Here is a 27,071-nt window from a genome sequence, read left to right on the forward strand (position 1 = left end):
CAGCTGCTGACAGATCGAACAGATCAGCTCAAACGTTGGACGTAACGAATAACGATGGCCAACAGAACCCGCAGCTCGAAGCGCCAACAGTAAAGGCAGAAACACAATACAGCGTCGAACGTCGCGTCGCGTCAGCTGTCAACGCCGTCGTCGAGTACTAAAACGCTGACGCGACGCAACCGAAGATTTTTGCATCACAATGCAGCGTCGAAAGACATAGCAACCGAAAGTTTGTTTTGGTTTGCTGCTTTCGCCCCACTTTCTGATTTGTTGTCGCGAAACAACCCCAATTCAATTTCACCAAAGTTTTCGCTGGTTGAAGGACGGCTGCTGCCCCACGGAAGGAGGGCCTTGTGAAATGTATTCAAAATAAGAGATACAGCAGGTAAGGTATTTCAAATAGTGCTGAAATACAGATTTGTTTTTTAAATTACAAATATATGGTTTCTTTTAGGTTTCCATAAAATCGTCCGTCGAATTCAAGCATCTTATGTAGCCGATCAGTTGCGGGAAGGATCTGAATCGATCAAAAGATAGAGCTGTTGCACGAACCGAATAATTTAAGCCAGCCTTGTGTTTAGGTGAGTTAGTGAGGATCAAAACCAACCAACCTCAACGGAAGAGTATGTTTATGAGGCTCCCTTACTCCTCAATTGCACGGTGTTAATTTTACACGAAAAAAGTGGAAGATTGAGAAAAAATGTATAAAAATATGTTGATTAGATTAGTAATAAATGTAACTATTTCATTGAGTGTTTTTAAGAAAAACTATCAATCCGAAAATCCATTTGTATACATTTACAACTCCACAACATTATGATTTTTCATCGATGGAAATCTCCGAAAAAAAAATTGATTTTCTCAACGTGTCAAAGCACAATGAAATGTTCATTCTTAATGATAAAATTCGAAAATATGTTAAATCGAGTAGAAAATATGGGTGATTATAAGAGATTCGAGTTTATTAGTTTCAAACTTTGTATAAAACACAAAGTCGGAATATTTATAACGCTGCTGATTTTAATTTTTTTCAAAAACAGAGCGTCGACGTTGTAGAACGCTGCTGTTTAGAACAAGTTTTGCATTTTAGTACAATGCCTTCATTGACGCGACGCACCATTGTGGTGGCTCAAACGGAAAATGGTATCCCCAAAATGAAATGTCAACGCGACGCTGACGCGACGCGACGTCCGACGCTGTATTGTGTTTCTGCCTTAAGTCGCACAAATAGTGTCAACTCGGAAGCGCCCTCGCAGGCTGAAACATGAAATCCAACAAAACACTCGGGATCGATTGCATCCCTGCTGAAATGCTGGAAGCCGAGCCTGGCCGACTAGATGCAGGGTATCCTCGTAAAGGTCCCAAAGAAAGGAAACCAGACCGAGTTCGATAACTGACGATGCATAACTTTGATCTGTAAAACCCTCAAAGTTCTCGACAAAGTGATTCTGAACAGGCTCCAGGAGAAAATTGATGCTACAATCCCACGGCAACAAGCTGGATTCCGATCCGGACGATCATGTGTGGACCACATCATCTCTTCTGCTGGTGTTCGATGATTTCGGAAAAGGATTCGATCGACTTAACCATCAAAACATCTTTTCGGTTCTAAGGCGACGAGGAGTCCCAGAGAAACTAGTCCATCTCATCGAAACACAATACGAGGCATTTTCGTGCAAGGTCTTGCACGGTGGTGTCTTGTCCAGACTAATCCCGGTAACTGCTGGAGTAAGACAAGGATGTCACGCCAGATCTCTCTACGAACTAAGATCCGAATCTTCAACTCAAACGTCAAATCCGTATTGCTGTACGGGTGCGAAACTTGGTGCACATATGCGGTAACGATGCGTAAACTGGAAGTGTTTGTAAACCGCTGCCTGCGGAATATCATCCGCGCTTGGTGGCCTGGCAACTGGATCTCAAATGTGGAACTACATCGCCGGTGTCATCAAAGGGCGCTAAAAATCGAGATTCTGTAACGTAAGTGGAGATGGATAGGGATTGGGCACACGCTGCGAAGAGATTAGAACGAGATTTTCAGAGAGGCGCTAGAATGGAATTCAGAAGGACATCGAAGAAGAGGCAGACCCAGAAACTCGTGGCGGCGAAGCCTAGCCACCGAAATCCGAACTGACGACGAGAATCTAGACTGGGACCAAGTGAAGGCGCTGGCTCCGGATCGTCAACAGTGGAGGTTTTTTACCACGACCTTATGCACCGGGGAATCGGTGCAGAAACATTTAGTAAGTATGTAAGGTTGATCATATCTAAGAACCTCTGTCGATATAATTATAACTGTCAACGTGATAGTTCGTTGAATTATCGGACAACCCGGAAATACCGGTAACGTGTAAACGAAAAAAGATTTTTGAAAAAGTTCGGTATAGTCGATAAGGCCGATAAATCAAGGAACAAACTTAAAGTCCCGACTGATAACAATGATGAATACCACCCTTAAAAAAGTTAGTCCGTTTTTAAAGCCTACACAGTAAATTTTTTTTTGCTGGAAACCAGCAATTTTTTGCTGGTTTTTGTCCCGCTGACTTTCCAGCGAAATTTCCAGCAATTTAAATTGCTGGAAAAAACAGCAAACGTTGATGCTGGTTTCCAGCAATTCAAATTGCTGGAAAATCAGCAATCCAGATTGCTGGAAACCAGCATTTCTTTCAAAACAACCGGCTATATTTAGTACCAAATGTATATTTCAATTCAAAATTAAATATTTAATACTGGCTGATGTGCATATAATAAGCAATAAAATCAATATTTCTTTTTTCAATTTTTTAATAAGGGATTTATTTGCTTTCAAGAACATGATTTTTTTTATTCCAACGCCGCTTCAGGGGTGGCAGTTTTATGCCAAAGTGTTGATCGTCCGCCACCTGAGAAAAAAGTTTGATAAGTATCTTTCATGGAATATCTACCTGTCCAATATAAACTCACCATTGACTTGATGTTTGGTTGCTAGAATATAGAGGAAAATAAAAATAATTATATTAATCAACCAATTTCGTAAAATAGAGTCTCACCTTGCTTCAGCGTACGAAAACAAACAGATTCCGTCGACCAGAATGACTTAAGCTGTTAAACGACCGTTTAAATAAAATAAACAAACAAACAAACAGATTCCAATTTGACAACTCGATTGCTGATTTTCCAGCAAACTAGATCAATTGCTGGAAAGTCCAGCAATTTGAAAACCGATTGCTGATTTTTCAGCAAAAATGACAAGAACACAAACGAATGCTGAAAAATCCAGCAATTGGAAAACCGATTGCTGGTTTCCAGCAAAAATTTGGATTGCTGAACGTTTCCAGCAATTTTTTTTGCTGGAAATTGAGGCAAAAATTTACTGTGTAATAACTTTTTTATTTTAACTCGAATCGATTTGCAGTCTTGGGATAAAATATTTATAAAAATTTGGGCTTTAAGAAAACCTGTTTTCAAAAGAAATTGGCTGACGGAAAACAAAGTTATCCATGAAAAACTTGTTTTTCATGTTTCTCCCGAACAAAGGGTCTCAAAATCTCATACAAACTTCAGGCTCGTTGAGCGACCCCTTCCTGTGATCCGATCTGGCCCAAATTTGGTATGATATCTTGCACTAAACCTAAGATCAATTTCAGCCTGCAGCGCATAACATTTTACAGGTTTTGAATTTCCCATACAAATTTGGGGCAGTCTAATGTCCAATCTCAAAAGTCTTAAAATGTCTGGAAGAAATGTCAAATGTCTGGAAGTCTGGAAACCTAAGAAAAAGTCTGAAGAAAGTCTGAAAAGTCTGGAAGATTCAGACAAACTTTGGAAGGTTGACTTCACTGGGCCCGGCTAGTAAAACTACCAAAATGAGCATGGTGACAGTGTTAACACGTTCTTCGTCATAGGACCCATATTCGGATGACGGGTGAATTTCTTAAAATTCCCCGTCACAGCAAAACCGCTCTCGTGTTCAAGTATGCAGCCTAGTTAAGCCACACGGTGCAAAACTGTGTGTGAGGAATACAAGATTTGCGATCTCTGAAAAGATTGAAAATATAACGCTCTGAGAATCCCATCTGAACCAACCGGACATAAAATGCTCAGGGAAATAAAGTTTAGTCCCCGTGAGGACAATACGCTCTGGGAAGCGTCATAACTTCCCTGGGAGGAAAAGAAATGCTCTGGGAAGCGAATCTAGCCCCTGTGAGAACAAAATGCCCTGAAAAGCGTCAAACATTCCCTGGGAGGACACAGAAATACTTGATTCTGGAATGAGCGTGTATCATTTGATGTCAAAAATTTCCTCCAAAATTTATTCGGAGAGCTGTATTAAAGATGGTAAGTACAAATACTGATTAATATGAAATTGATTGAATCTGAACGGATTTTTTTAGGAAGTGACGATAAGATTGTGACAGTCGAATCCCCGAGGAGGCAGATACGGATGTCATCCGAAACAAGTGAGTTTTGTTGGTATTTAAAATACCCCAGCTTGGGTAAAATTTACATAAAAACAAAAATTCATTTGTGTGACTTATTGCTTGGCTGAAACTGGTAAGATTATTTGACATTATTTGACAGATAAGATTGACATGACATTTAAAAAAACAACAACAAAAACCTCACCACAAAGAGCAACAATTTTTATTTCAGCGGGTAAATACTGTATATTATTGGATTTTCATGGTTATACTATGAAAAACTGGAAGCTGAAAGAACCATGAACTTTACATTTTTGGGTTTCCTAATGTATGGAAAAACGCCATTTTCTCCATGGTGTTGCTCTCCATGGTGAAAACATTTTTTCGCTACAGTTTGTGTTCGCTCTGTAATGTTTATGTACAGATTCTCTACGGAGGTTTAGCTGAAAATCTCAGCGGTGCGTTTTAGAAAATCTCTACCGAGAATCGAAAACCGAGCTCGCCGGTGATTCTCGTTAGAGGAATTGAACGCCTGCCGTGCTTTACATCCATCGTCCATCACATACTACACTTTTCAATAACAACTCCAGTCATTCCATGCCATTTACCACGAACATTTTGAATTTGACTGTTTTGTAAAAACATTAATGTCCAATCTTAAAAGTCTGAAAATATCTGGAAGAAATGTCAAAAGTCTGGAAGTCTGGAAACCTAAGACAAATTCTGACGAAAGTCCGAAAAGTCTGGAAGATCCAGACAAAATCTGGAAGGTTGACATCCCCAATATGAGCGTGGCTCCCGAGTGGAGACAGTCCCTGTGTGTAAGGAATACAAAATTTGCGATCTCTGAAAAGATTGAAAATATAACGCTCTGAGAAGCACATCTTAACCAACCGGACATAAAATGCTCAGGGAAGCAAAGTTTAGTCCCCGTGAAGACAATACGCTCTTAGAAGCGTTATAAATTCCCTGGAAGGAAAAGAAATGCTCTGGGAACCGAAATTTAGCCCCTTTGAGAACAAATGCTCTGAAAAGCGTCAAACATTCCCTGGGAGGACACAGATATGCTTATTGAAGCAAAGTTTTGCCGATGTGACAAAAGAAAGCTCTTAAAGGCGTCAAATAGGTCGATTCACGAAGTGCCTGGCCTCACTGTTTTTGACATTTCGCGATTCCTGTTTTGATTCCTTATTTTCCAATTCTACACGCTGATGAAGCAAAGCAAACATTTGGGTTCTCATTTAATTCTCATTCACACGTTTTTATCAAAAGTTCTCAGCTCAATTTTGGGATAAAAAAAATAAAAAGAAAATTAGATGTTTCAAGTATTAAATAATGAAAAATCAATCATTTTGTTTGTTAATCCAGCTGGAATAAATGGACTTAAACTTAAAAGTTAAACCACTGACATACTGACTAGCGCTGCTCGAAAATTAACGAGAATGTCGATACCAGTAAAATTTTCATGCTCGAATTGCTGCCGCACAATGTCGACGATAGGAGGCTTCTAGCCAAAAACTGAGAGGAATTTTGTGTTAAGTCTTATGTCAGTGTGATTAGTAGTCAAACTATCTGACGTTATTTTTATTCCTCGAAAATATCATGTCGTAAAAAACTATAATAATGCAGACTTTACTTTCGGAATGTTAACCGGAGAATTTTCCTATATTGGATTCTTCTGTCAACGTATTTTGTTGTCGTACAAGGTGGTACAAGTATGTGCATTTGTTTACAGCTTCTGGTAAAAATAACACATGAGGCTTCCGGACAATCGATTCGGCACATTGGAATTCCTTAGAAGTTTCCACATTTGGATATTCGATGGGATTTTTTGTTTTAAGTAGACGCGCTTTCCCAGAATATTCAATGCAAACTGGTTGGTCCAGAACAAATGTATTGAAGATGGGTTTTGAAAACATGTTGAAACATTCTAATAAACAAACCTCCTTTTTGAAATTTTTACGAATTTTCAACTTTCTGTTCATTTCCAAAAAGATAAACATGAGAAACCAAAAAATGCGCTTAATTTAATTCACAAAATGGAACTTGGTTTTTTGCTATCTATCAACTGAGTTTTGAGTTAAATTTCTTGACCGTGCAGCTACACGAAAAATTTCGCCGCACCCCATTTCTCGTTCGTAAAATTTTGTAAACAGGACGCGCGAACTGTCACCACAAAAGGGAACATACGTCATCGTGAATCGACCCATAGGCCCTGGGAGCAGAGATGCCAATTTGCCAGGTTTTTCAGAATAAGTCTGATTTTTCGATAAGTCATGATAAGCCTGATAAGCCATTGTATTTCCCTGATTTTTGAAAATAAGCCTGATTTTGCCTGATTTTTAATGTGATGAAAATGGGAAGTAAAAACTGCATTAGAATGTTGGCAACTCTGCCTGGGAGGACAAAGAAATGCTCTTGGAAGCAAAATGTTGTCCCCGTGAGCAGGAGTGCCAATGTGTCTGATTTTTCAGGATATGCTTAATTTTGAAGGTCCACCCTGATATCCTGGTAAGCCTCGTTTATTCCCTGTTTTTTTTGAAAATTAGCCTAATTTTGCCTGATATTTTGATTTTCACATAAAATTTGTACATATCAGTTCAAAACTCATTAGAAATTTAGTGCTTGCCCCTCGTCACTCCAACCTTGATCTCAATAACTTCACACTCTATTGTGTTCACATCTTCTATCAATGTTTTATAACTAGTTTTAGAAATTTCTGGCGTCCTGAACTCGAAATTTTCGTTAGATTTTGTCTATCGCATCCTCTTATACTAATAAAGCGTTTAAAGAAAAACAGTTATATGATAAATCAATCATTGATATCTTTTTATTATTTTTTACATCTTTGTTGAAAACTGCAAAACGTTTAAACTTATACTTTGAAAAATATCAAGAATTCATTTTGGTTTGAAATTTCACTGGAATTCGATTTTAACAGAGCGGGGAAAAATAAAGAAAAACTAAAATTTCTATTACTTCAAAGTTTAAACTTGCGATTGATTTGTGTTTCAACAGCAACTCCGGTAAATTTACTTTTTATCAAAATTATTTGACTAGTGGATTATCGATTGGAAAATATGATTGTCGAATGCAAATATTCGTTCACATTTCTATAGAAATCGAAATTATTGTTTAAAGTTTATAAAACTGTTCATGCGTATATTTTGCTACGAAAACATTTGGAATTTGCCACATTTGAGCTTAACTTCGCGAGAACTACTATGAAGATTGTTTGCCGAAGGCTTTGATTACCCAAGCAACCAGAAATCACATATCTACTTAAACTCGTTCTTCCAAAATTCGAATTTCGCTGAACAAAGGTTTCAAAGGGAATTGGTACCGAATTTTCTCGAATGTGAGCATGAAAGTTACAAAAGGTTCCTCAAATAGCTTTTTTGTGACTTGTCAATCGCATCACTCAGTTTTATAGTTACAAATAGGGCCTCAAATAGCTTTCTATGGACTTGAAGTTCCAAAAAGTTCCTCAAATAGTCTTCTTTGAGACATGTTCGCCATTTCATGAATATGAAATGTGAACAAACATCACAAAAGGCCATATAATCAATAAATCGTTTTTGTAGCTTGGAAATTGTTGAAATGTATAATTTATGGAGGCGGCCATTGTATTTAATGTTGATTTGAGAATGTCGACTGGATGATTTTAATGTGAATAATTTTCGGCAAAGCAGTCCAATTTTTTTACTTAACGAACGTAGTTTATTTTTAAACCGACGTTTCGATATCGTATGATATCATCTTCAGGGATTCTAAAATGTGTTTTGAATTAGAAATTTGTGTGTGGTGTGTGGTCTTATGTCTAACTCTACTTATAAAAACTCATCGTTGTTTCTGCCTTTGTAAAAGCGTGCTGTTTAGATTTCTACGTCACTATAGTTTCACTGTAAGTAAAATCGTTAAAACTAAGAAAAGGTGTCAATTTATATTGAAATTCAAACTCAGAACAACTTGAAGCTAACTCGCAAAGGAATAAAGATGGATGTCGATAAACCGGCAGCACCACATGGGCTGGTGGTGACAAAAGTAAGAGAGGAGAGGAAAATTTTGTTATTGCTGATTCAACGACTGCTTGTAGGCTGAACAGAAGGCCGTTCAAATCTGTAATGGAACTTCGAAGTTTCAATAAGAACTTAAATGTTTAGCTAAATAAAACGAACTTCAGCACATTAATGATGCTGATTAAGCTGTGTTTGACCTTTTAACGAGACTTTTGGTTGCTTGGGTAGTATCTCAAATATTAAAAATTTGAATAAAACAAGTCCGAAAAGGTAAATTTTAAAAACAACTGCTGAATCTTCCATATCACATATTTGAAAAAAAAACGCTAGATTTCGGCAGTTAAACGGATGATGTATAACCGAATATGTTTAGAAAATGCTCTGGAAAGCGAAGTTTAGTCCCTTTGAAAACAAAGCTGAGAACTGAGAAATGTTAAACTTCCTTGGAAAGACAGAAAACTGTATGTATACCTTTGGTGGTTGTGAACCACTGTCTAAGAGAAAAAGTTGAAAAGCAAAATTATTCCTAGCGAAGAATATTATATTTGTTATTTAAACAATTGATATTAATATTAAATCAGAACTTTTCAACTTTATTCCTTAGCTCTGAGAAGCTGATTCTCATAGTTTTATTAATTTTTCCAAAATTTCATATTTAGAGTATAACTCAAAAACTATTCTACTGAGTTTTTTTTTTAAATTTCATTTCCGGATTCAGCGCCTGATTTCAAATTAAAAATATAGGTCAGTCAATGAAATCCACGATTTTTTTTTTAATTTGGTGAATTAGTGTTATTGGTTTATTGGGATATTTTAAGGATGCTGAGAACTTTGAATGTAAATTTCAAATTTATAAATATTTACACCTCGCATATCTGTTTTGGTTGTTTTAACTGCCTAATGTAGCTTTTAAAATTTTGGAAGCGAATCATTCAGTCTTGAATTTGCATGAGTTTTAATTTTGTATGAAAATGTGTATGGGAAAAATGTCCAAAATGTACAAAGGGCAAATGTCGCTTAAGTTGTATGTCCTATTTATTGTGGGGCAAGAGCAGTTTCAACGAGCCTGTTTCTAGCAAATTAATTTTTCCGCAGCATGTATTGTCACATATTTAGTTTGAAGTGTAACCAACCATTCCATTTGCATTTGTTTTCAGATCACTTTAAACAAACAGATTTGTGGGAGTCCCCCCGGCGAATAAAATTGACGAGTGAATGAATTAGTGGGCAAAGTATAAATGTATTGCATCAATATTGTCCCCATAGCTGACCAAACAAACACATAATCCTCTAACAATATTTGCAGAATTTGATAAAAAAAAACAAAGTGACCCAGGCTTTCAACACGACACATTGCTTTTTGCTTGCTAGGGAGATGGATAAAAAAGATGCTGCAAAAACAGGGGAAGTTCCCAGATTACAGCTTTCCATCAAAATTTGCATCCATGCACTGATTTGCAAAAATAAAAGCATATAAACAGTGGAAGGGTTTATGGGAGTAAAAAGTGATAAAATTCCTCTAAAACTATGTTTGATTGCATCCGAAGTGGAAACAAGTGATTTGTAATCGATTTAACTAGCGCCAGAATTTTCGAGTGAGGGAATGATCTGTAACAGGGATTTTCAGAGCCCATACAAACATTATGCCGCCGTCGCCATGTATCAATTTGCAAAAATCATATTTTGGATATACAATGTATTAACAGAACTTGGTTAAATGTGTAAAGTATTCAACAAAAAATAGATTAACCACTGATCAAATTTCAGTTCAAAATCTGATCCGTCCACAAACATATATACTTATGTCACTACGGAACGACTGATTCAAATTCAGGTTAAAGCTGAACCACAATCTCCTCATTTAAAAGCCATTAGTTGGCAATAATCTAGGAACTAACTGAAGGGAAAAAAACCTCTATTCATGTCTAGTAGGAAAACAAAAAAAAACAACAAGACAAATAGCTTCAAGGTGAAACGAATTTGGACCCCCGGCCAGGGACCGAGGGGTCGCTCAATCCAATCAATCAAACTTCAAGTGTTTGTGGAGATACCTCCTGCACTATGTACACTGACTGTTTAGGTTCAGACAGGGTCCGGAGGCAATGTGTTTGTTCTCCTTTCCCAATAACTGCTCCAGTTAAGAGGCAAGCAGCAGTTCGACAAGGCCGAAAGTAAGGAACCCGAAGGGGTCAGGAAGGGGCCAAGAATGGGATCATGCCGACGACGATGCATTGTAGTTTCATTTGGGATCAATATATTTGCCCAGGCAGCGGCGGTGCGTGTAAACTAATTTAATCGGCGCGCAATGGGCGGTTGGATCAACAAGATTAACAAGGGAATGATGTTTTTTTTTGTGTGTGTTGTTGCTGTTTGCTAGTTCATCTATCGTTGAGACTGCCTGGAACCTTCACCAGTGGTTCGCGGTGAACTTGATCTTTCTTGGTGGTTGGAGCAATTTGTTATATTTTTTTTTCTTGCGGTCAGAAACCTAACGAGAAGGACCACAGACCGTGTAAATTCATGTCAATTCCAATGTTCTTCTGATTTTCGCGCCAGAGGAACAAATAGATCAATGCTGAGAATTTCAATCACACGAACCCTCGCTGATAGTTGTAGGTCTTAAAGTCAATATGATAGCCCTACTTTTCGAGAAACGGTAATTGATAAGTATCTGATTAGATATTTCAACTTTAGAACAAAAAACTAAAGGTATAGTGAGTGTAGGAAATTTTAAAAGAGTGAACAGATAGTTTGAACGCTCAACTTCTAATTCTACCACGAACCATAGCATACATACATTTATCATGTATTGTTAATTAGAGTTGTAAAAAACAGCTATCGATCAAACAAAAACTAAGCCTTATTTATTCATCCGAATTCTAAAATACAAAAGATTTTCTAAACCTATTGTCCACTATTGAAACGTTGTTGGACGGAATAAAACCAAACTCTTATCTATATATATAAAAATGAATGTTTGTCTGTCTGTCTGTTCCCTATAGACTCGGAAACTACTGAACCGATCATCGTCAAAACTGGCATCTGGGGGTTTTTGAGGCCGGGGATGGTTTCTGTAATAGTCAAAACTCTATCCGACTTAAGAAAGGAGAGGCTTCCATACAAAATTTGTAGTTTTTCGAAACAAATTAAAGTCATGACATCCATTTTCTTGAGATTTTTTTTTTCCTTTGGGCGGTTTGTTTTTCGTCTCTATGGTCGAGGCGTCGCGAGCCAACCTCGCAAAAGGAAAGTAACCCAGGCATAGCATACTGATCAGTAGGAATATTTTGGCGCGTATTTCTCAACCTGGGGTTTGTTTTTCGTCTCTATGGGCGAGCAAACGTCGACGCAAGAGGATAGTTACCAAAGCACACTGTTCATTGATTGCTGGAAAATTTAACAATAAGGCGCCTGTTTTTCAAACACGTGGGGCGATATGCAACATATATGCAAGGAATATTTAAAGAAGGTAGTGTCGAGGCAGCCCTGCTTTAGTATTAGTACACACTGCGACGTCACAATCACGAAAAATCTGTTAATTTACTAGGAAATTTGCCTTTTTCGTTGATAATTTGAAGAATTTGTTGGAAATGTTCCACTTTTAATACCTGTTATTGTAGAAGGATTCTTGCTCTATAAGATCGGTACGAAAAAAGTTGAATTTTCGAGTAATTTTTGTGAGAAATAGACCATCGAAGTTCGAAAAAATGGTAGATTTTCCCTACTCAAATTTGCAAAACATTAAAATTAGTTCAAAGTCTTCTATGAAAATGATCAAGTCAGTGCAGTTTAAGATCCTTGTTACAAAAAAAGTTATCAAAAAACAAACTTTTGTATAAAACCACAATTATTTATTCGCATTTTAGTAAATCGAGTTAATAATAATCAATTGATGTTAATTGTTCTTCATAAGAATTGAATATGGTTAACCGATTGTATAAAAATCATGACAATCAGTTGAACACTCAATAACTACCAGCTAGACTTTTTTAAAGTAGATTTTATCTTCGTTTTTGAACGTTTTAGCTTCAAGATGACATCGCGTTCAATATTAAAATGAGAAAAAAACATAATGCAATCTTCAAAGGACCAGAAAATTTCATAACATAGTGAAATAGAGGTCTTACAACACAATCAAAATGAAATTGGAATTTATTTTCGTTCTAAAACATGTTTTTCTTTGAAATTTCTGCCATTCGCATATAAATTTTCGATACATTCGTTTTTGTGACGTCACAAAAAAAATCCAATATGGCTCTCGACACTACCTTATTTAAATATTCCTTGACATATATGTGTTTTTTTCTTGCTTATTTGATTTGTACACAGCACGTGGTAATAAATGACGCCTAGATGTGACACGGATTGGTATTTTATCAATCGAATCAAAACCAATTGAAAGATTTGCAAAAATACTTCCATATTTAGTTCGTGTTAATGTAGGTAGCATTCGACTTTTAATTCAAGACAACATTAGAACATGTTCAAAAGTTCAACTTTTTCTGTTAAAAAAAAATTAAAAATTATGTTTTCTTCTAGAAATTGTTACTTCGGCCCAAAACACAACTGAAACGAATTTAGAAATGAAAATGGGAGCTTTTTATTTTAAATAATTCTGAAAAAACCATCGTACTTTTTGCTTACATACCAATTCAAGTACGTACTTAACATGAAAAGTGTTTTTGTGTTACATGGCTGCATAAAAGAGACTTTTGATCCGCTTCGTTTTTGAAAAGCGAGACTTTAGAACTGATACTCAACTGGACGCAAAATTTTTAAGAGAAATTTTTAGTTTACCCTTAAAGTGTTAAAAACAATATTCCCTTCTGTCAACTTACACGGTGGGGCAAGAGCAAACGTCGAACTTTTAAGAAATTCATCTTCAAAATGATTGAATATGTTTGAAAGACCAGAAGGGATATTCCGAATGTTGAAACTGCAGCGGATATTGAAAATTCTTAAATGTCTTTGTAAATGAAGGTCATTCCCTTTGAACAGCATTCGTTAAAAGTGGAGTAACAAACATAAATTTATATTGCAGGAATACTGCAGGTATATCAGTGAAACTTGATAGAACAAAAAAACAGGAATTCGTATTAAATCCATTTTAAAGCCATTACTCTGACGCATCTGTTAATAAGCTTTGCATTGACACTTGCCCCAATATACGGGACAAATGTAAACTTAGAAATTTGTTTTTGCCTACATTTTTGAATATTTGACTTTCAAAGAGAAAATTAAAAATAACGCTGAGAACTTATTTAGTGATGCAACTGATATTTTTTTAAATATTTATATGTTTACCGTAGTAAAATTATTAAAAAAAAAAGAAATTTGCACTGTATTTAATACATAAATAATTTAATATATTTTTCATTACCATAATAAGTGCTGTTTGGGTATCGAATCGGTTAAATTTGCCTACCTTCTTCAAGCAGTGGGGGAAAAAAATTGAAAAAGATGGGAGAGCTCCCATGTAAATTTAAGATAAAGAGCTTTTCAAAGAAGGGACCATATTGAAAAAGGTTTTTTTGGGTACAGAGTACAAATTTCAGATCTTAAAAAACGAGTTTAGAGATCAGTAAATAATATATACCATCTTTAAATTGCTATTCAGAACTGCAGCTGCAGCTCTCATTTCAAAGTTGTTGGTTCTGAAGTATCATGAGGTTTGATTTAAAACAATGCTCTCTAAAATCTAAATTTTAATAAATTTTTACAAATTACATTTATTTCCGGAAGGTGTAGCAAAGCACAACGGGTCAGCTAGTGTGTTATAAAAAATTGTAAGACAACTACAGCAATACCCGTTTTAACAAGTTCTGGTTTTAATTTAAAATAATTAAAAAACAGAATTGCTTGCTTATGCTTATGCTTATGATACATACACAGCCAGAACTTGTCAGCATCCCGGTGAGTAGTAAAAGTACATTTACTACCCATCTTTACTCGGCCGGGCCCACTGTGCAGTATTAGACGCAGAGACAACTGGAACACAGGGAGGAAGAAACGTGGACAACAGGACCATACGTTCCTGTGATTATGAATATACAATTAAAAATACCATTGTTGGGAGCACATATGCTAAAATTTATGGTACTCCTTTACGATGGTCCCTGGAATTTCCTTCTTCTGTGGCTGGGAATAAGGTATTTCAGCATAAAACTTCAAAACTATAGAAAATGGATTGATTGAATTTGAATGAAATGTTTTATCGTTTAAATTCATCACTTCTAAATTTTCTGCAAGTTTTGAATTTCTATGCGCCATCATTTCTGGTCAAAGACCTTGGTTATAGCGCCGTTACTCGCTCTTGAAAATAAAAAATTAATGAAAAGAGAATTCTAATTAGTAATAACAGCCACAAAACCTTTCAAGATTTATTTTTAGAAAGATTTTGTGGTGAAAATTCAATATTTCAATTCATTATTACCAACTTACACGTTTTCAACCATTCACCCTGCCGGTTAAATAGTTTACATATATGAATGGTTATCATAAATAAATAAATAAAATATAATTTTATAAAATACTACAAATCTATGTTATGTAATCTACATTATACAATCAGTCAAGATTTATTAAAACAAAAATAATTCAAAACAAGGACTTAGCTGCATGATTTATCCGAGCCATGAACACCGGAACTTCTGTTGTTCTTCTTCAAGGAATTTGCTGGAAATCGTAGCAATCATTGCAATTCTGCGAAGGTTCCATCACCATTGCTGAGAAGCCCCCTTTTCACCGACGTTTTCACGAATATTCACCGTTAACCTGTGGCCTTAGGCCTGTGGAATTTAGGCTAAGCATCAGGACTCAAATGTTAAACTTAGTGTACGGTTCTATTAATTCCTCCTCATATGCCAACAAACAAAATTCGCCAAATATGGTTTCCGCGTGAGTTTTTTTTTTCGAAAAATCCTTGACCGACATACTCATGTTGATACATCGACACTTCAACCTTTCTCACTCGCGTTGATCACTTTTTGTAGTTTATTAGCTCCAGATTAATTGAAACACCTACTTATTATTAGAAACTAGTAAACCGAATCTATCAGAGGCCCTTTTTCAATCCCACTTACAGTTCACATCTTCACACAACAACTGATAAAATAACACTTTTCACTGAAATACCTTGTTATCTTAGAGTTAAACAACGAATTTTTAACTAAAATACAATCACGTTCACTTTACATTCTTCAATTTAAAGAATTTTAATTTTGCAGCTCCATAATAACGCGTGGAAAAATAAATTTCGAAGAATAGCGAAGCAAAACGCGACCGTGACAAAAAACACAACCGCACTCGAGCAAGGCCAACTTAGTTCTCTTAAAATAATTAAAAAACAGAATTTCATCCTAACTCTACTTGAACAAGCCTTAAGGACCATGAAATCCATGATGATTTTATAAAATAAATACCTGGATTTTTTTTATATTGAACACTAAACCCCATCATCGGAAAATTTACTAACAAAATACAATTTTTAAACATTCGTTAACAATAACTATCCCGATCAGGAGGGAAAGACTAAATTATATCAAGATGAGATATTTTGATACTAATTTATTCCTATCTAAATGAGTTATAATTCAGTACTCGTAGGATGTCAAAATATCTCAAATTATATCAAAAAATCTATACGATCATAGCTAAATTATATCAATTTTAGATACGCTCCTTTCAAGATTATATCTCATTCAGATAGCATAGTTTGAGATTGGACAGAACAAAACCTACACCCATAGAAGAGGTTGCAAAAATCCAATGCCTTTTTAGCAAATCTCTGTGCCGATAATGCTCTGAAATGTGCACTGTGCCGAAGACGGTATGTTTGAAAAACCGTAACTGGCATAAGGACTCGGCTCCCAACCAAAATGATGCATGACCACTACATTCAAGCGAAACAAGAAAAACATTTTATGGGATTTCCTTCCTATTGGATAATTCATCCCAGAAACAAGAAAATAAAAATTAAAACCACAGCGCTGTAGTGAGAATCGAACTCACATCACCAATTGTAGCGTCTTGCCAGTCCGACATTCTAACCAGTGTACTATTCGAGCTTCATGCAGGACGAGGGCTGTTTGTCATAGGCTTTCTGTTACCGATCAATCACAAAAAACGTACAACGGCGGCTTCCCGGCGTTTGGCCTCCTTTCAATGCATTCCTTTGTCTTAAGATGGAAACGGGAAAGGGAACGGGAGTGAAGGAACAGGAAACCCATTGAATGAGAACTGTGCTTTGCTTACTGCCTGCTATTACATACACACGCTACATATACACAGCTGCTAAAGCCGGGCAGCTTGGCCGGTGTTGTTTGCCGGTAAATTGAAGGAATGTTTTTGTTGTTGCTTTTGCTACATACACACGCACAGCTTAGCCGTGTTTGCCGGTTGATTGAGTTAGAAGGATGTTTTTGTTGTTGCTTTTGCTACATTCACACGCACAGTGCTCGGTTAGCTGGCTGCCTGGTCTTGGCCGGTATTTATTTCCATCCTTCTTCGGCTTGTGATGCGATTGGGAGGGACGCGAAAACGTTTTTATTTTGTTTCATTCAGACATACGCAATTCGGTTACGCTGGGAGGTTAATGCCGGTGGGCGCAAATCGAATCAGTGCCGGTCGCGTTATCTTCTTGTACCAATGATGCTATGAAATTGACTACACGCCATTGGCACAGAGGCTGAATTTTGGGTGTATCAAAATTATAACTTATCAAGATATGAGTGCTTCGAGAAAAATTTCTAGTGGAATGACTATAAACCACATTATATCCCGATCAGAAAAGAAAAACTAAATTATATCAAGATGAGATATTTTGATATTCAATTTTTTCCTATCTGGATGAGTTATAATTTAGTACTCGTAGGATGTTAAAATATCTCAAATTATATCAAAAAATCTATACGATCATAGCTAAATTGTATCAGTTTTTGATATGCTCCTATCAAGATTATATCTCGTTCAGATAGCATAGTTTGATATTGGACAGAAAAAATTATATCAAAATTATAACTTATCAAGATATGAGTGCTTCGAGAAAATTTTCTAGTGGAAGGTCAATAAACCACATTATTTGATAAAACCATGTCCCATTTTTGGTTTTCCAAAAATTTGATTCAATTTTATGAATCTGTTGAGCGAAACTCGTTAATGTAACCCGATCAGGAGGGAAAAACAAAATTATATCAAAATGAGATATTTTGATACTTATTTTTTTCTATCTAAATGAGTTATAATTCAGTACTCGTAGGATGTTAAAATATCTCAAATTATATCAAAAAATCTATACGATCATAGCTAAATTCTATCAGTTTTTGATATGCTCCTATCTAGATTATATCTGGTTCAGATAGCATAGTTTGATATTGGACAGAACAAATTATATCAAAATTAAAACTTATCAAGATATGAGTGCTTCGAGAAAATTTTCTAGTGGAAGGTCAATAAACCACATTATTTGATAAAACCATGCCCCATTTTTGGTTTGCCAAAAATTTGATTCAATTGTATGAATCTGTTGAGCGAAACTCGTTATTGTAAGGTTTGAGCCGTTGAACTCGATGTCCGTGTTTCAGAAAAAGTTGTACGTATATCAAAATAAGATATAATTATTTTATTTTAGGACAATCCGAAAAAAAATCTTGATAATTGAATATGAGCTCAACCCCATTCATGTTTGTCAATCAGAGTAAGATATAATTCAGATTGGAGAAACTTAAAATCGAAAATTGGAGTACTTAATTATAACTGAATCTGATGTAAATATCTTGGTAAGATACGTTTGAGTTATTATTTTGATATGCTCTCCTGATCGGGAAGGTTTGAGCCGTTGACTTCGATGTCCGTGTTTCAGAAAAAGTTGAACGTATATCAAAATAAGATATAATCATTTTATTTTAGCACAATCCGAAAAAAAAAATCTTGATCAATGAATATGAGCTCAACCCCATTCAAATTTGTCAATCAGAATAAGATATAATTCAGATTGGAGAAACTTAAATCGAAAATTTGGAGTACTTAATTATTACTGAATCATATGTAAATATCTTGCTGAGATACGTTTGAGTTATTATTTTGATATGCTCTCATGATCGGGATGCTAAAACAATGCTCCATTTTTGGTTTCCCAAAAATTGGATTTAAACTTATGGATCTGTTAAGCGAAACTCTTTAATGCACGGTTTGGGGCGTTGATTTCGATGTCCGAGTTTCATAAAAAGTTGCACGTATATCAAAATATGATATAATCATTTTATTTCAGGACAATCCGAAAAAAATCTTTATAATTGAAAATTAGCTCAACCCCATTCAAGTCTGTCAATCAGAATAAGATATAATTCAGACTGGAGAAACTTAAAATCGATAATTAAGAGTACTTAATTATAACTGAATCAGATGTAAATATCTTGGTGAGATACGATTGAGTTATTATTTTGATATGCCTTCCTGATCGGGATGTTTCTACACATTAAAACTCTACAAAACAATAAAAAAAAAATCATCCTAAAACTAAAAACAAATGCACGGTTTAGAAGAAAATTTCAAAATTGACAAAAAAAAAAACCATTAGAAATAGATTCAAAAGTTACTGACAAAACTGAAGCAAATTTAAAAAAGCAATGTAATAAAGATATTAGACGGGTTCCACACCAAATCGACACGAAGTAGCTATGACCCTCTCAGAATTCAATGAAATTTTTTGGGCATAAAGACCTTACCTAGTAAAGCAACTTGGCATATTTAGTTTTCCCAAAAAACATCTAGACTAACATTTGAAAAGGGGCAAACTTTTTAGAAAAAAAAAAACATTTAAAACATTTTAGCTCGAAAATAACAATTCCTGTGGTTCACGAGAGAGTTTTGGAAAAATGATTGATTTTTTAGAAAAAAAAATTGGATTTTCTTTTTGAAATCCTAGACTGAGAAAAATGCATATCCAAACTAAAACTCAACTTCCCAAAATATATAGCCTACTAAGGTCCATACATTGCAACTTATGCATATTTAAGGGAAAACAGTTTTTAGAACAAAAACTTTTCATGATTTTTGAACTGGAGGATCAAAGTAGTCGGCGGGAACGACTGACGTTAAATTTTCAAGCTCCTAACATTTTTCAAATATTTTCTATATTGTTTCAAAAGTTTCCAAAAGTACTGAAAAATAATCAAATATATCAGCGCTTTCGAGTTTGTGGACATATCAAAATGAGAAAGGAAGATGAAGTTAGGTACACCGGGTGATGTGTATCAAGTGGAAGATCAATAATGGAGGAATAGGGTCCATATTCTTTCAACTCCAAGAAAAATTTGGTCTGATTGCTGATTCCAATAGAGGGTCCTTGATTCCACAGTGGAAAATATCCAAGCTAAGTATTCTTTTTTATTAAATGTATCAATTTGAACTGCAAATTAAGAGGAACTGTCCATTTGTCTCTTTAATCGAATAATATTCATCCTTAAAAATGCATTTTAAAACAGGTTAACTTTTCATCACATTCTTTCGGTAAATCTTTCCATTTTTTAGTGTAAGCAAATTTATTTCCATTTTTTAAACCCCTTTTTAGTACTACTATTTTTTAAAACAATTTTGAGAAACTAAAAAGCTATCGTAGATAAATCCTCATTACAATCCTCATTATAATTTTCTAGAAATTCATAAAATTCAGTTCACAGTTCTTAGACGGTCATTTTATATTGATAAAAATCGTTAAAAACTTAAACTATTATGTTTTAAAACTAATAATTATAGTTGCTAGGGAATGAAACTTTGAAACTGCAAAATATTTCAAGAGATTGTTTTTAGCCTTTACTGATGATTTACTGACTTCATATGATGTGAAGATAACACAAGGCAACAAATTTTACATTTTCCGAGGTGCAAAGAACTTAAGAACTGAATAAAGACTAATTTGCAATCAGTTTTTTTTTGCAGCAGCTCTTTCAAAATAACTTTGGAAAATGGGTAAAAATTCATTTAATCAACTAGTGCATTTTTTTTTTTCGTAAATCCGTAGGAGTTTTCAAAGATACGGAAATTAAAGGTTTTAATTCAATAATCAACTTTCCCCAAGATCGCGTTTAACTTTGATTTCTGGGAGAAAAAATACTGAAATTTTCATATTGTTTATTTTTTGCTATTTTGCAAAATACGGCAATTTTGATTAAATTTTTAAGAAATTTTTAACCAAATAAATCTTCGATATTTCTTAAACCATATGTCCAATCGTTTTGCAGTCTTCAACAAATTTCTTAATGGATTAAAATCATTGCAATGTTAACTTTCTGAAAATTCTAGAATTTATTATTTTGAAAGCTGTAGGTAAAGCAGAACAAATTTTTATATCTTTGAGATTGACTGTTCAATATTTATAATTAATTCAAAAACTGAATACATTAACTCGAATTGGTGGAATATAATCAAAAATGTATTCAAAAGTATTGATTTTTCATAACATTACTTTGTGCTCTTTAAGCAATAAAGCTATAAAGATTTTTTAAATGGAGGAAGCAAAAATGAGCAAAGAATCAAAGAGTTTTCAAAAAGGCAATAATCATAGAATAACAATTTGGAAAAAATTGTGTTTAAATATTATAATGTATTTCAATTTTATTTTGAATAACATTCAACCTTCAACCTTTTGCAAACTCTTTGCTTCAACAGGGATCACGGTTAGGAAAAAGAGCTAGTTTATCAAAGGAGAGATTTGAATGGTATTGATTTGCCTTCAATATTTTACACGATCCATTTCTATTGGACATTTATCAAATGCCTCATAGGAATAGGAGTTTCCTTAGGAAATGTCTAGGAGCATAGGAGGTGTTTACCAAAATGGATCCTGATCCTTTCACAAACTAACACAACTCCTTCCTTGGATACTTGAATATAGATTCGCAGAAGTATGTATAGATGGTTTACATAGTTGGTGATACTAGCTTGTCTTTGGTTCTGAATATTTCATAATTTTTGTTTTGGAGTATGCAAGAGCGAGAGGTTGTTAGCTGAACTTAAAGAGTATCTTACTAACAATCCTTCCCTTTTCCCCGTAGACTACTAGAACGTGGCCGGCGTGGTTATTAATCATATAAATCATTTAAGGAGAGCATAAGTTTTGTAAAATACTGCAAATTTCATCGATTGAACCATTCGGCGCAATAGGGAAGCTTTCTGGAGCTTACGGTACGCCATATTTTGCCCGTCCGGAGTATACGTGTTCACCAAATGTAGACTTTGGACCAACCAGATTTCATTGTATAGGTTAAGGTAGTACCACCTCTATCCCGGTCCTACTTCTCCTAAATAATGAAATGTTGCGGAGTACAGTATGGTGTACGTTAATAAGTTTTGCTCGCAAAAATGCTCTTTCGCTCTTTTAAACATCTGAAAATTTTCTCCTCACTTCTCTATCCATCTTTATCAATTTTCATATCTGATATTCTTTTTTCAAGAATATACATTTCACCAATATGCCGAAAAAATAAATTTACAAAAATTAATTAACGGTGGTTAAGTTATCTTAAAAATAGGGCTGGTTTCACAATTAGAATATCTTTGAGGAGCAATTTCAAGTTTATTTATTCATCAGGATAACTAGTTGATAGTTCGTCATTGGTGCTGTTTTAAATCGTACACGCTCCTTTATTTTAACTCAAAATTAAGTACGGCCGAGGTTCAAAACATAGTTCGATTCTATGAACTCAAAGTAAGGTACCCTTTTTCCTCCTTGCGATGGTTCAAAACGGAGTTCGAACTGCGAACTCAAAATTGATCCATTTTTTTCCTTCGGCGAGGAAGGAAAGCTGAGTTCGACCTGATGAACTAAAAATTGAACTCTCTTTTTTGGAATGGAAACACTTAGCGAATTCACTTCAAACCAGAACAGCAACCAACGAACACGAAGCAATTTGTCGTTCCGGAACAATTACCGGAAGACTATGGAAGAACTTCATAATGGAATGTCCACTACCGTGTCAGCGTAAAAGTTTGTCCATCATTGTCATCATATGGTGAGCGGCTTGGAATGTCCGGAAACTTCCGGAAGTTTTCGTTGACCGGAAGGGTCAAAACTTCCCACCGCTCTGTAATTGCAATGCATTGTACCTGAACAGCAACAACCGGGTACAAACAATTTTAACCATCCTTTAATTCGCTGAAAATAAACAACCATCGAATAAAAATACTACTTAATTTTGAGTTTGAAAAAAGGAGCGTGTACGCCGCTTTTTTTTTGTTAGGAACACTTTTCTTGTGCTGTATCGTTATCAGGTATGAGAAACAAATGCGCATTGTTTCATGCAATAAATTAGATACCATATACTTTAGGAACAAGCTACACCAATGCAATAAACCATTAGTTTTGAATTAAAATTATACACTTAAAAATTTTTTTTTCAGTATGAACTTGAAAAAGTATTTGAAAGAAAAACTTTTTTGCCTTAAATATGAAAAAGATGTCATGAATGGACGACTTGTAGGCATTTTTATAACCCGTCCTAGAAATGTTTTTCACCAAATTCTGAGATGGTGGTTTTTGGAAAATTGAGTTTTAGTTTTTATAATTAAAATTTATCTCAGTGTAGGATTTTAAATTATTTTATGCCAATATTTTTATTTCTTCAAATCCAATCATTTTTCTCAGACTCTCCAGATCACATTCGTGTAAGAATTGTAATTTAAGAGCTCAAAATTAAAAAAAAGGCCTGAAAAGCTTTTTTTAATGTTAGTCTAGATTTTTTTTGGAAAAATTAAGTATGTCAAACACCTTAACTACATAAGGACAATTCACACAAAGTTTCATTCAGTTCTGAGAGGGTAATGCCAAATACTGTTCCGAGTTGGCGCGAAATTCATCATTAGTCAGAATCAGGGATGCCGGATGGTTTTGTCAAAATTCAGGACACAATGGGGAAAAAAATCCGGATTTTTCGGGACAGCACTAAATCTGTTTATATTGCATAAATTAAGGCGGAATAATGGAACTGTAGACGCTTTAATTTATGCAACAGGGGCAAGAATTATTTTACATGACTTGCAGATTATATATAAAATAAAAAGAAATATCATCTGAACCAGGTTTACTAGTTTGTTCGATATCCTGATGATTTTACTATAAATTCAATTTCAATTCAGATTTTTTTTTGAAAATCCGGACAATTCAGTGCATTTTTAAGACCATTCTTTCAAAATCAGGATATTTCAGGACAGTCTCTCAAAATTCAGGACGAATCCTGATTTATCAGGAAACCTGGCACCTCTGGTCAGATTGAATGCAGTTTTGAGTTTTTTGATGTGAGAACAAATTTAATCATTAAATTGTTTCACACTCAAAATAAGTTTGTGGTTTCAATATCATCGGGTTCGGTTCTAGGAAAAAAAAACAAACATAAAAATGACCTGCTTTGGTTATTATTGAAACTATTTATCGTTTTCCATTGTTTGCCTAAAAAAAATCTTTTTATCATGGAAAAATAATTTTTGCAATGCTATTTGTAACGGAAAACTGATAATTTTTTAATCTTTATTCTTTTCAACTCATGTATAAAGGTCAGGTTACAATAGTGATTGATAAATGCTTGGATTACCCATCCGTCGTATTTGCAACACCTCACTAATGACTTCCAATCTGTTCAACTAGTATCAATTCCAGTGATTTCTACAAATTTTCTCACCATTGGTTGATAAACAATAGCTAATTTATACCTATTATTCTAGAAATTTTAGCGATTTTTTTACTAAACTTCAAAAGACGATTAAATGCTTTAAACAAAAACCATATCTCCCATTTTTTGATATTGTTAAGATTGTAATATGAACTTTTAAATGCAATCAACGATAAATTTTTTGACTTGCTCAATTTGGAGTTATCGTAGCTAAAAAGAGTCAGTTTTCATCACAAATTGCTTAATAACTTCAAAACAGAAACAAATTTTTGTAATAGCTTTTCCACGCAAATGCACATAATGATTATCTTAAATCTTGCAGAACAAATATTTTTGATACAATATCACCATGAAAAAAATTGAAACGAAAAAAAAACAGTAGGACCACCCTAACCTTGTCAAAACAAATTGCCATAAAAATTTTATTTCAAGAGTTTTATGTTTCATGTCTTCCACAAAGTTTCATGAGGTTCTACAGTATTGTAGAATAATGTAGACCATTTTAAGTTTGTTTTGCATAAAAACGTTTTTGCCTTTTTTTTTATGAATTTGAAGGGAGTTTTAGAGTTGCCCAATTCAGGTGAAATTCTGAGCAGTGTTTGCTTTGGAAAAATGCACTTAAATATTTTGACTTATGAAAATTTCCCTAGAAACCATCCTAGTGAAAAACTCAAGTCAAAATGAAGGACGAATTGAAAATTTTCACCGCGAATTTTTGACTGATGGCTCAGATAACGATTAATTCGAACGAACGAAAACGCTCACTGAAAATAAAAGTAAGTTTTTAGAGAACTTTCGATTCTGGTATCTGAACTTTTCTTATACCGTGGTTGAGTGAAAGGGAATCTTTTGAATTCTGCTACAGAATTGGAATTCCGATACTAGGAAAATTATCGATAGAAAAAAGGTGAGAAAAGTCGGATAGATGAGCTGAAATCAATGCCTCAGTACGGGATTCAATTGAGCGTATAATCGCTGCTGTTGTTCACCTCTGGCCTCTTGTTTTCGGCTTCTTCTGCCACACTTCATGTTCGTGTTCACATAACCGGGCGAGGGTAAAAGTAAGTAAGTGCACGTGTAAAACTGCTCAATAACAGCTCTCCCTGATGCTCTTAAAAGAATCTCTCATGGCGAAACCTTACTTACAGCAATCTGTTCCTACGTAGTTGGTCCCGATTGGAATGTAATCGGTTCGGAAGGAATTTTTAACCCAAGCCCACACAGCTCTGGCAAAGGATGTCAGCAAAAAAAAGGATATTCCTTTGCTCTCGTTTCTGGTGGGCTTCTTCTTCGGGAAACTTTCTGGGCCGGTATGAGGAAGGATAATTTATGATCCCCAAGATTGGAAACGGTATTACGTTCTTTATTGCCCACGTGTTTTCTCTTCCATGAAGGTTTGTATATTAGTTCTGGGGAAAGTATTGAGTACAACCCCAAAAGTGGCAGCAGCTCCTTCATTGCTTTTTCTGCACATTTGCCTTCCTTATCCTTTTTGACGTTGTATGATCTGGGTTCTCATGGGAATTGATGATGTAAGATAATGTTGCTGCTTCATGTTTACGGAGACGGAAGGAAATTTATCATGTTATGAAGATGATTTTTCGCTGTTTAGGTCGATGTAAGCAATCTTCATTTCATAGCCATTTTTTTTCTTGTTTGGGCTCTTCGGTTGATTCGGTTGCACTGATGGGCCAATCATTAGGGACCCCTGAAAACGGATACTCGTCGAAAAAAGATTTCCGGTGATTTGGGTTGCCGATGATGCGTTACCTGAAAATGGAAGAGAAAACATCGATTTAGAATGTATTTCTTCAATTTGAATATTTGTATTTGAATTTGATGACATATTCGATAAGCTTGTTAGAGGATGTTTCAGGTATAAAAAAACACCATATACCTACCAAGTTTATGCAAAGATGCTAAATTTCTAACGAGATTGGTATTTTTTTTTTAATTTTGATTATTCGTAGGTATGGACATTTTTAATATAATCCTGATCTGATTCAAATAGCATTTCTTTTTGTTGAAATGAGTAATTCAACGCAGGTGTCAGTGGTGGGATAGAGTTATCTTTATTCAAATTTGTCCGCCAAGTCAAATAGCAACACATTAAATAAGCGATAGCTTTTTTTTCCTTTCTTCTTCTCATATTTCCCAACCGGGAAAGTACTCATCCCTTAATGAGTATTCCGGTGGCCCTACTCACTTTTCCCTGCCAACTCTGCAGTGTAACTGCTAACCAAAATTCGAGTAGTCTTGCTCTACAGTGTGATGATGTAAACATTTGTACCGCGTTTGTCATTATCATATACCCCATCTACGGTTTTGTTCTCTATAATAAATTAAATGAAAACAAACGGAGAACCAAAACAAACTGCTTTGTTTTCGCCGACGGAGCAGCAGATGTCCTCTGTTGGTAAAAGGATTTCGTCCGTAACAGTTCCGAAAACCGTAGGTTTCAACAGTTTTCCTTCACTGAAAAGAAAGCCGACTATCTGTTTTAACTATTTCAGAGACATGCGACATGAGACACGAGGTAATGGGTTCCAAATAAAAGGAGAAGAGTCTGCTTAAACTCACTAAAATCTTTTGAACATTTGAAATGCACAAAAGGCAAATCCTATTTGAAATTTTTATCCATCCAACAAAAAACTTGATAAGCAGTCGTTTAGGTGTACGTACATGGATGGTAGCTTGGACAATAACAAAAAGTCTTAAAAAATGGCAAAACAAATTAAGTTCTTCTCTTTGAACTGTTATTGTCTTATCCACTAATTACTTGACAAGTCACAGTCGACAACAGATAATTTCATCCTACCCATCGTGGCACTCCTCCTGGAGGAATTTCGCATAAGATAATTAATATTCACGTTTTTTGCTCTCCACTTAAGAAATTTGCTTCTCTTGGGAGGATTCATTCTGTTTGATCTTCCGGGCGAATGCATTCTCATTTTTCTGACTATTTCCACTCTGTCCCTCGCTCGTTTCCC

The 27,071-nt window shown here is 35.0% G+C and overlaps 1 protein-coding gene across 6 annotated transcripts in view; it reads right to left on the reverse strand.

The window, feature by feature from the left end:
• Positions 1-27,071, reverse strand: part of LOC129739415 (band 4.1-like protein 4) — a 461,000-nt gene that overhangs the window by 100,509 nt on the left and 333,420 nt on the right. The window lies entirely within an intron of this gene.

Source organism: Uranotaenia lowii, chromosome 1, assembly GCF_029784155.1.
Source record: "Uranotaenia lowii strain MFRU-FL chromosome 1, ASM2978415v1, whole genome shotgun sequence".
Taxonomy (NCBI): Eukaryota; Metazoa; Arthropoda; class Insecta; order Diptera; family Culicidae; genus Uranotaenia; species Uranotaenia lowii.